Source organism: Sorex araneus, chromosome 5 (assembly GCF_027595985.1).
Source record: "Sorex araneus isolate mSorAra2 chromosome 5, mSorAra2.pri, whole genome shotgun sequence".
Taxonomy (NCBI): Eukaryota; Metazoa; Chordata; class Mammalia; order Eulipotyphla; family Soricidae; genus Sorex; species Sorex araneus.
The window spans coordinates 188436685-188448955 of record NC_073306.1 but is presented as its reverse complement, the minus strand read 5'-3'; the positions used below and the strand labels follow the sequence as shown (position 1 = coordinate 188448955).

At 35.0% G+C, this 12271-nt stretch overlaps 1 protein-coding gene across 27 annotated transcripts in view; it reads right to left on the bottom strand.

Annotated features, from left to right (window-relative positions):
- ADGRL3 (adhesion G protein-coupled receptor L3) overlaps window positions 1-12271 on the bottom strand; it is a 988077-nt gene that overhangs the window by 399929 nt on the left and 575877 nt on the right. The gene's annotated exons all lie outside the window — the stretch shown is intronic.

Below are 12271 nucleotides of genomic sequence, written 5' to 3'. Positions count from 1 at the left end.
CGGGTGGAGAGTCCTCAGGCAATTTAAGTAGCAGGAAGGAACTCTGTAAATAAAAATGTAAGGAAAGGGCCACACGGATATGATTGAGTCTACCCTTCTCTAAACCATTATCTTTCCTGGAAGAGGGTGAAAGATCTCTGTTAAAAATTAAAATCAGATGACTTAGCATTCTCTAAAAATCATTCGTGGATAATCATTCTTAAAATAAACCCCTGCCTCCTACAAAAATTCTTTGCTTGGTCAAATTTCAATTAATCTCCTGGAACTTTTTTTTATTGGCTCATTTTATAAATTCCTGTTTTTACAAGAACCCTGATAAGTCAGTTTTATCAGAACCCCCTACATCTCCTAGCTCTACCCTGAACATGATGGGGTCCTTGTCTTTTACACTGCCCAGACGTCTGATGGGGGCTATCTTCAGTGAGAACTTGGTTATGTGTGTTTAGCTCCAGTGCTCCCTCCAGTTCCTTCTTACTCACTTTCTATCCAGATACAAACACCCTGTTCCTTGGCTATAAACTCCTACTTGGGGCTGGAGAGATAGCACAGCGGGTAGGGCGTTTGCCTTGCACGCGGCCGACCCGGGTTCAAATCCCAGCGTCCCATATGGTCCCCTGAGCATGACCAGGGGTAATTCCTGAGTGCAAAGCCAGGAGTAACCCCTGTGCATTGCCAGGTGTGACCCAAAAAGCAAATAAAAATAAAAATAAAAATAAAAATAAATAAAATAAAAATATAAACTCCTCTTGTTTCTCCTACAGCAGTAGTTGGTGGGGCGCGGGGATGGGGGTGGGTGGCGAGACAGTTTTCACTGCTTTAACTACAGCCCAATTTAATTTTTCCCTAAAACAATTTCTGGTGTTCTGGGGTCTGTCTAATTACTCTGTTATGCACCCCCCCCATCGTTTTCTCCTCTCCCTATGTTTAAAACATTATTTCAAATTTTTCAAATAATTATTTCAAATTATTCAAATTTCAAAAAATTTCATCCTTCACTGCCACTGTCACTGTCATCCCTTTGCTCATCGATTTGTTTAAGTGGGCACCAGTAACGTCTCTCATTGTAGATTTATTGTTACTGTTTTTGGCATATCCAATACGCCACAGGTAGCTTTCAAGGCTCTGCCATGCGGGCGGGATACTCTCGGTAGCTTGCTGGACTCTCTGAGAATTGAATAGTAAGAAAAAATGGGCCAGAGAGAATACAGTGGATATTATCTCTGGCCCACTTATCACTCGTTTGTAAAGTTATCTGGTGTATGTCATATTGTTGCCTTTGGGACCACACCCAATGGTGCTCAGGGATCATTTCTGGAAGGACTTGGGGACCATATATGGACAGGGGATCAAATCTGCTTCAATCATGTGCAAGGTATGCTTCCTGCCCTACTGTACTATCTCTCCAGCCGTTCTGATATATATATATATAAAATTTTGTTTTATTCTTTTATACATGTTTGAAATTTTGAGTGAATATAAATTAACAAAGAAAGAAGACAGATTTTCTAAAATACAAAGCCAGACTTTATCATCATTAAGTCAATAGGATTTGAGGGGAAAAGAGAACACTACAAATCTTGAAGACTTAAATTTCTTGATCTTATCTAGTGTACGCTGTGATGGATTTCATTCTCAACTAATAAAAGATTGCTGCTAAATTATTTTAAGTAATGTTTATATAATATTTTATAAACTTTTAAAATACTTTCACATATATTTAGTGTTTGATATTTAAACAACCTGAGGAAAGATTGTCCATAATAACCTAACAGTCCATAATTGGGGCTATCAAGATTAAATGCAAGTGTTAGTATTCACATTATATATTCCATTCATCTCCATCTCAGATAATCTAATGTTAAACTTAACAGAAATACCTGCTTTGGTGAGGGAGATTGCTTTTCCTTGAAATTAACAATAAAAACAATTTATTGATCAGTGCCATAGTAGCAAAAGAAAGGTGCTTCTTAATAGTGAATGAGCCCAGTACCTCTTGGGAGTGAAGGCAGAGATTTTTGACCTTTCAAGGATGAATAAAAGGCAGTCAATATTTCTCACACAGAAGCGCATGTCTTTGGACCACCAAGGAAACAAGATTCTTACTCTGAATGTGGTGATATGTAGGTAGATGTCTTGTCTGTATGAGATGCGATTTCGTTCCTGCTTTTTCAAGTTGTTGCTGGGTTATTTTACAGTAACACAGTGCTATTCAAACTCAAAGCCCAACATTTAGTTGAGACTGGAGTTTAATACTTTGGAGGCATAATTTTTCACTGTATTTTTTCTGTGTTTTTTTTTTTTTTTAAGTAAACACTTAAGAGTTAACACTTTAAACCATAAGTTAGTTGCCTCTGCTCAAAGATGCCAGAGCAGGGGGGTTTGGGGTTTCTTTCTCTTCTAATCTCTACCGCCTGTTCCCAGGATCTGAACAAAGCTCCAGCTCACTCTACATAAGTCCCACATTTCCAGGATCTGCAAATAATCAATCTTTGTGATGCTTTGTGTGGGTGTACTGCACCTACACTAAATTCAATCTAAACAACTCCATGTAGTTTCAGTTCCCCAGAGGTGTAGACAGGATCCTGAGTGAAGTGTCAGCTCACCTAAGATTAGGGGTCGCTCTGCTTCCCCAAAGGGTCTTAAGAAACATTTTTTTTTTCTTTTTGGGTCACACCTGGCAATGCACAGGGTTCACTCCTGGCTCTGCACTCAGGAATTACGCCGGTGGTGCTCAGGGACCATATGGAATGCTGGGAATCGAACCTGGGTCTGCCGCATGCAAGGCAAATGCCCTATCCACTGTGCTATCGCTCCAGCTCAAGGAACAAATTCTTTAAATACACTAGTCCACATTTTTCTGCATAACAATCCCAACCCTTGCTTTCTAGGCGATCTTTAAGTCCAGGCAATGGACTCAAGGAGTAAGAGTTATTAAAAAAAAAAAAAAGATTTCCCAAAACTTTTCATCACACAGCTCCATAATATCCATTGTCAACTAGGAGTTGATCTATTCAAGATGAGACTGTTGAGTGTCAATTGTGGGCACATTTATGCATGAGCTGCGTGGGTGTACCAGTGTGTTGAGCACTGTGAGCTGCGTGGGTGTATCAATGTGTTGAGCACCGTGTAGGAGTGGGTATTTATTAGCCCGTAGGATGAAGCTACTGGTTACCTTTGAATATCAAGGCCAGCTACTTCTTCAGCTTTCGATTGTGGTAGTTAATATAACTAATAATCAGCTTTTTGCTCTAGGCAGTGTGAGATTAAATTTTAGTATATAGGTATACAATTATCTTTTTTGTGATTGTGTAAACAAGAATCATATTTTGGAGAGAATAGTGAAATACGCAAAAGGGGGTATTTTATCACAATTATAACATGACAAAAGTTAGTACACTCATTTCTATACAAATTGCAAAACATTATCAAAGGCTGACTGCTTTCGTCTGATAAGATTGTAGTCTTTGCAAAACGCTGAAATACATTTTATGAAGTAATAATGTAACATACTAAAGCAACAGACTTCTCCTGAGAGCAGAAGCCAACAAATATATTTTTAAAAATTGCTTTCTGTAGAAGCCAGGATATTACCACTTAAATAGTTTCTGTCCAACTGTCATCTTAATATCAATAATGGAGATGAAGAGGTATTGATCATTCAACTCTGAGACCATGCAGTGCCTGGGGTAAAACTCAGGGACTCACACATACAAGCCCTGTGCTTGCTCTAACACTCATTCACAAGGCTGGCTCCAAGAATAGTTTCCTTAAAAAATTTATATTACGACTGATCCCTTGATGTGTTTCATTGTTAAAGTATATATTTGAAGAATTAAAAAATTGGACAGCATATTTTATACAGACATCTGGTATGAATTCTGGCTCTAATACTTACTACTTGTTTGTCCTTTAGGAGGAAGAGATCCTTTTATGTCTCTGCTCTCTTAATTTCCCAAATTACAATAATAACATGACCTGCTTCCTGGGATTTGGGAAATTAGTACAAAAATACACATTGAATGCTTGGAATAGAAGTAGGCATCACCAATTAGTAGATGTTATGAGTTTATACAATGTCCACTCAAAAAGATGGCTATTCCCTGGAATATCCAGAATAATATTAAAATTGGTGATCTCTGGAATAAAGAAGATATCATATGGATACCTTTTTAGTTTGACCATATAAACTTAATCTTCACAATATATTATTAGTATTATTACTTTTAAGGACTTGTAAGCCTTCCTAGAAAGAAGTTACACTATCTAAAAATATTAAATATTACCTCACTGAATAAGAAAAAGGAGCTACATTTGCATTTTTTCTGAATGAAATTTAAATCATAGTACAGCAGTGAGAAGTTGAAAAGCATATTAAGCAACATTTTTAGAAGAGCTAGGAGAGTACGTAGTCTTAGAATAAGGCATAAGGAACGTGGGGTTATTAGGGTGAAGAAGTGTGAAGTTCAAGAACTGAACCCTAGGCACAGTTGCATAAAGATGTCCTAATCTTGGAGACTTTCCTCTATCTGAAATGAGAAATCGATCCATCATATTCAAATGACAGATCATTACCACTGGGACAGTCTTTAGTTGATCCTAAAGAAGAATGCTTAGATCACAGCAGTGTGAAGTCTTTTTACTGTCTTTATACAAAGTCTTTATATGCAGTCTGTGTTAGCCTGTAGAGGCACAGATGTTCTCTTCAGCCAATAGAGAACTCAAAATCAAACAAGCTCTTCTCATTGTGCTGAGAGCCTATCAGCACAAGTGAATTGAGAACCTAACTGGAAAAATTACCAAATCACATTTTTCTCTAATTATTCTCAACACATGAATTATGCCAATATGATCCAACTTTAAGAGCAATCTGTTGTTTTAAATAATAAATGTGAATTTTTTTTTTCTTTTTGGGTCACATCCGGTGATGCTCAGGGGTTACTCCTGGCTCTGCACTCAGGAATTATTCCCGGTGGTGCTCAGGGGTCCTTATGGGATGCTGGGAATCGAACCCCAGTCGGCCGTGTGCAAGGGCCCTACCCATTGTGCTATGGCTCCAGCCCCAATAAATGTGAATTTTTAAAGAAAATATTTACATTGTATATAAAAATTGACAAAATCTCAATGTTTATTTATTTATTTATTTATTTGCTTTATGGGTCACACCTGGCAATGCAGAGGGGTTACTCCTTGCTCTGCACTCAAAAATCACCCCTGGCGGTGCTCAGAGGACCATATGAGATGCTGGGAATCGAACCCGGGTCAGCCACGTGAAAGGCAAACACCCTACCCATTGTACTATTGCTCCAGCCCCTCAATGTTTATTTTAAAGCATTGAAAAAACTTATTTAATCAAGTTTAAAATTCAATTAAAACAACTCATCTTTAATTATTAGTACTATCATACCAAGCTTGTTATTATATAATGGTCAGTAAGTTTGAATGAAAAAGTGATATAATCATAATAGAAAAAATGACAGTAGGTATTAAAATATTTTTCATGTATTAGAAATGATTATATTATATACATATATTTGATAAATGAGAATGATGTTTATCACTAAAATTCTCAATCTATACTGACTTGTAGGTATTCACATAATACTTCTAATAACAAAAATGTCTGATTTTTACCAGTGTATAAAAAGAGTGCTTAATGCCGTAACATGTAAGTTTCATTTTTATTCATATGAATTAAATGTAATTTAAACTACGGAATTATTTTCTATCATGTAATGCCAGCAAAAGAGATGAATTAGAAAAAGCCCTATCAGTGAACATTAGAGCATAGAGCCAGGACTGCTCAATGACAATGCCAGATGTCTTATTCCTATTTTTTTTAATCAATACAAAGTGTTTTAATACTTCATTAGATTGTATTATGTATTAATGTTGTTTTTTATGCTAAATTTTTGGCTATCACCTATTTTGAATATAGATACAGCAGAAAGAAACATCTGCTTATTTTTAACAACAAAACTTCTCAGTGTGTGAATTTGCTGACTGTAATTCAGTCTGAAAATTGCTTGACATTACTCTAGTCCACTGATTGATTAGATGTCAACTGAACCACATTTTATAATTACTAACAACAGAAAAAATATATGCAGTTTTTTAAAAGTCCCCAAATACTGTAGTAGATTTTTATAAACTCTGCTTGTCCTAGAGTATAGGTTTTACTACTCAACAATTAAAAATTCACAGATCATGATTTAATATTAGACTTCTGGTTAAAAACAAAATTTTTCTGAATTAAGATTATACAAAGCAAATAATGTTTCCTGCCATCAGTTTCATTTGTAGTAGTTTTCTGTACTGGAAACAGAAGAGCATCCAATTACTGTTAAATTCTATCTAGAGAAGAATATTTGAAATATCTTTGGTAATACAAATATTGAATTACAAAATTATTCATTTTATTTATAGGGGGAATTCTTTGAAACCAAACCAAGAAAGAAAATCAAATTCTAGTTGGAGGGCTTGTATCAACTGTAATATTTTTGTTTCAAGTAAAATACTCCTGTATCTCTGCTATAGGTGAGGACAGACCTTTGCATTTAAATTCTCACCTAATTGCTTTCACTGACTCTTTCTTCCTGTAATACAGACGTGACTGTAGGTATAATATTTTGCATGTGAATAGTTAGGAGACAGCCTACAGGTTTGAAGCAAAGGATTATTGGTAAGGAGACATCTTTTTCTGAAATGCAACTCACAATGAGCCCTGCTAAAATCTCTAATGTGGCCTATTTACAAATAAAAATGCCCAAAATCACAAACAAGTTTCTTGTATTTTCTATTACGATACATAAAATTGGGAAATACATCTTAAAAACATGTAGGACTGATTTACATATGGAAATATGCAATCAATCCCACTAAGTTACTGTAAAATTGAAACAAATTTGTTTTAATAACAAAAGTTTAAAAATAATAGTGCTTCTAGATGAAGCTATTTTCAAAATGTCCTGATAAATGAGACATATGGTGAGAAAAATTACTTTTATGGTGAATGCTGATTCAGGAACTTATTTTTATTAAGTAGTTTATAGTGAGGGCTGTGACTATTTTTCTATTTATAGTGGCAGCTCTGGTTAATTACCTTGTAATGTATTGTGACATTAATGCACTTGTAAACTATTGGAATTTACACCCCTATTCAGCAATAAAATCTTTAAATTGAAGAATGCATAGAGAGCCATCACAAGCATAAATTATGAGACCAAAGGCTATTGTGAACACATTACATTTAAAGAACAAAATTTCTCAGATTAACTTATCAGGGGATATGTGACAACAAATTTATATAGTACAACTGCACTGAAATATTTATTATACCACATAATTCAAGGTTAGTTTTTAAATTTATACCTCATTTTTCTAATGGTTACTAAGAACAAACTGGTCATAAAAATGTATAAAACACTAAAGAACAACATATTATTATAAGATAATTTTCCCTATAAACTAATAAGCAAAACAGAAAAATATAATGTAGAAAATTAAAAGGATATGAAAGAGTGATGGTGATGTGTGGATTAAAAACCAAAATTATTACTTGAAAGGAGAAAAGACAAAAAGGGTAAACATAGGAGCTGGAGCAACAGCACAGCGGGTAGGGCGTTTGCCTTGCATGCGGCTGACCCGGGTTCAATTCCCAGCATCCCATATGGTCCCCTGAGCACTGCCAGGGGTAATTCCTGAGTGCAGAGCCAGGAGTAACCCCTGTGCATCACCAGTGCATCACCAGGTGTAACCCAAAAAGCAAAAAAAAAAAAAAAAAAAAAAGGGGTAAACTAGGTTTATTGGCTGTACACATATATGTATATAATTACTTTCTATAATATAAGCATACTTTATAAATCAGCTTTAAAGCATTATTTAAAAGTTCCCAATGATTAGCTGAATGTCACAGATACTCAAATCATAATCACTATAAAATTTATGTAAAAAATAAGTGTGTATATAAGAAAATCTAAATTATTTGCTAATTTGTTTTAAGGCACTCAAGCATCATTACTATACAATCTACAAAATATCTAATCACTAGATATAGAATTTAAATATTTTTAGAGAAATCAGTTTGACATATTACATAGATTCAAATAAAACCATTAATATATTCAAATAAAATCATTCATATATAAGAGACTCCTTATCCTTTGGTTTAATATAAATATATAAACATACATAGGTAATAGATAATATGTGCCTTGAGTAATTTAATTATTCAAATTTGATTGCTTACACATTATTAATGACAGTATAAAGAATGACTAAATAGAGTAAATGAAGATGAGGGTTGCAGTAGATGTTTTTGGTTCTGTTTAGTTAATGTTGTTTGTAAACGTATAACATTCAATGTTTAAATGAAATAATAATCAAGAAAAATGGTGCAGAAGTTTTGGTAATACTATTTGGACAACTTATATGTCTTTGTATTTATGTAAATAAATGCACTTCTTTTGAAAATTGTTAGCCCCTGGCACTAAAATAATGACCATGACTTCAATTGGAAAAATAACCATAGTGATTTACTAAAACCTTTGAGTCAATGTTTATAATGGAATTATACACAAATTAGAAGTGATCAAGACAACTGTTCTATGGCAGAGAACACAGTTTGAAGATGTATCAAGCAGAGATAAATACTGGAATGTAGTTTCCTATACTTTACCTGGTTAGTCTATAGCATCACTACTTTTACTAAGATGATATAGTTTTAAAGCAAAGCTTCTAAAGATGCCTACTATTAACTCTTAAGGGTCTAATAATTTGTATCAAATATTTGTTAGGACCTTGAGAACATCATTCCAGTTACTGATCCTACCACATTTTGTAGATTGGCATTATTATCATTGTCTTATAGATGACTCAGATTAGTTAGGTGTCATTCAGGTCACTGAAAACTCAATTTTCTTCCACTAGCCACAGAATTAAGTGCAAAGGTATACAGAAATAGCTACATTTTATCTTGGGTCTCCCAGGTTCCAGACTGTTATTCATACCATTGCTTATCCTAACAAAGGCAACAGTGAAGTTAATAACTGCGTAGAAGTTCAGAAAACTAGAGAGAAGTAATATCTAGAATGTCCAAGTTCAAATACTTTCATTTTATCAGTCAAGTTTTTCCTTCTAAATTTATTTATCATTGTCATTTCTTAGTCTTGCAATGACTCTAGAAAGGTTCACATCCCTCTCATTTGGGATCCGGGCACTTAGGATTGTGATTCCTGCATCAAAGGATGGAGTCTGTTTCTACCCTCTCAGGTTGACAAAATAATTCACTTTCTCCAGTAAGACATTAGCAAAGATAGTATACTCGCAGTCTTGGAAAACATCTGAACTTGAGGACGTGGCTACACTTGTCACAGTACAAAGTCTGTCTTTCCTTACTAGGTGATGACAATGCAGGTATGGCCATCATACCAGCTGTCATCTAGGTGAAGAGAAAACATATGAGGAAATCTCTTCCCCTGCAAAACATACCAGCTTGCAGACTACTATATGTTCTCAGCCAAATCAGTACTCATCAACTCAACCAACTCTGAAAACGATAAACATTTCTTAAGTCACTGACCTTTAGAGCATCATTATATTAACCTATACATAATATTACAGTTTGTTTACCCAAATCTTACTGAAATCATGTTTGAAGAACTGAAACAATTTACACCAACAGACCTTGAATTTTGGTAGAAAAAAAAGTCTATTAGGAATTAATGTATCTAAAATAATGTTATTGATTTAAAATTCATCTAATCTTCATGAAGAGAAATTATGGGAATTTCTGCCCATTTCCCCCTCTATCTGTCAGTAAAATGGGTCTGTCCAAAATTCTTCTTCAATAAATGTGCTAACTACACAATTCTAACTAATTCCCCATCATCTTATATTCAGCTTATTAAAACTCCTCTGTTTGCCAATCTAATGAGATCTACAATGATATCAGTTATTTCCCTCATATCAAAAACTGGCGGTGTTAGGAGTTCTCAGTCCATTAACTTTGGACAATTTTAAAATAAATTAAAGTGCCAGAGAAATGCCGCAGCGAGGGCACTGGCTTGCATGCAGATGACCTGAGTTCGATCCCTGGCACCACATTATTTCCCTGATCACCACCAGGAGTGAGCCCTGAGTGCAAGCCAGGTTTTAGTCCTGAGCACCGCTGAGCATGGCCAGGCTCCTCCCCAAATTAAATCAAATAATTTTGTTATTCTTTGCCACAGATGCATATTCTAATGGGGCTCCTTGGCTGCTTATGACTTAGTACACGGAGGCCCTGAGCTCTAGAGGATGGAGACTAACGCTCCCACATGTAAATCACACACTCCAGCCCTCTGAGTCACCTCTCCAGCGCCCCCTGCAAATATTTTTCTTTATGATTCTTAAACCAAGGATGCAGATCAAGTAGTAGAGAAGATGATTTATGAGCAAAGTTCAGTGTCTTCTCTCAGGGATGGCATTGTCCCTAGTACAGCCCGGTATGGACCCCAAATAACAACTGTTTTACAATGCTTTGGCCTAAAATAAAATACAAACTCCTTGGCAAGGGATGTGGACTCTTTCTTGATTTACCTCACTACAACTTGCCTTTGTCTTCTTCAAGAATTCTCCTTGTTTACTGTGCATTTGGCACATTTCCTTAAAAGTATCACACACATTTTCACATATACATACTTGTTGGTTCATTTTGCTTACTCTGCGTCCTCTCTGTATTATTCCCTTATTGCCCTATTCCCTTTTCTTCTTAAAAAAGTGAGGATTCATTTTTCAGAATTCAGGTTGCCACCTTTGCTTTTAGTCCCTTAAATAGAAATCACTGTAAGAGTTCTTGCAATGTGCCAGACATAGACAAGAGGCTGGAAGATAAACAATAATTATGATACTCTCTGCCATCAAAAACCTTAGAGAAGAAAGAGAAATATGGGCTAAACAAAAATATAATGTCTTCAATAGAAAAACTGATGGGGGAGAATAGGGGAACAGAGGCTGGTAGTAGTTCCAATTAGAGCATTTGACAGAAAAACCTGGTGTCAAAGTCTCAACACACTAGCAGAATCTTAATGGATAGAAAGAAAAGTTAAAAGACAGGAAAGAGCATGTGAATAAAACATGAGATAAAAGCCAGATCCCAAAACGTCCAGGTCTCATGTTACTTGGACTTGCTAAGGTATGAGAAAATAAACTATTTTACCTAAAATAAACAAACAAAAAGTGAGAATTGTGGTATTTTGAGTATTGATACAATTAAATGGCATGTCTGTATAACGTCAGCTTCAGGTGTTATGAAAACCTTTGGAAATCACTAAAAAAATAGTTACAGTTAGGGAATGAAATTCTGTTTTAAATTATCAGATACTAAATGTTACCTTTTTACTTATATTTGTAGCTTCTTTTTATGACTATATTTTAAAAATACTTAAACATTTACCATAAATTTGATTTTTGTGTGCTTTCTTTTTGATGGGAGGACACCAGGCCGTGATCAAGGAGCACTCCTGGTGGTGCTGAGGGAACCAAATAGTGCTCAAAATCTACCAGAGGTCAGCTGTGTGTAAGGCAAACATCCAACTGGCTGTAATATCATTCCAGCCAAACATTTAAAATGATAGAATCTGAATTAATATATTTGATTTGTATTCATTCATTTATTTGTCATTTTACTCTTCCTGGGCATCCTAGACCATGAGATCCTCAAGTACCCCTGAGCATATGCTCTTACTTGAGGAATTAACTAAGCACATGGGCTAAGGCTTGCACAGACTGAGTTAAGCAAATGTACCATCTTCTGAGAAACTTCATTTTACACTTAGAAAAAGTAAATAATTGCATTAATCCTAAGCTTATATTGAAAGAAAAATAAAATATTCATTTTCTAGGAAAATTTATTAATATCATTTAGGTCAGCACATTGATTCCAGAGCTGCAATTTGTGGAAATTAAGGCAGATTCAAGTGTGAGACAAAAATGGTACACGCCAAGTCAACATGCAAAGGTGTTGTAAAGGGGGCCAGAGATGTAGTGCAATATAGAGTACATGCTAAGTACATGTGAGGCCCTGGGTTCAATCTTCCAACTTCTCAGAAAATAAATGAATAAAAGATATTAGGACTTAATTTTAAAAAGTTACTATGGAAATTATATCAGTAGAAAAATGAACAATAAAATGGAAATATAAACTTATATTCTCTGCACCTAAATAGTGTCAACGTAGTCTTCCATTCATTGAATCCTTGTAAACCCCACATTCTTATTGTGGTTCATAAATACT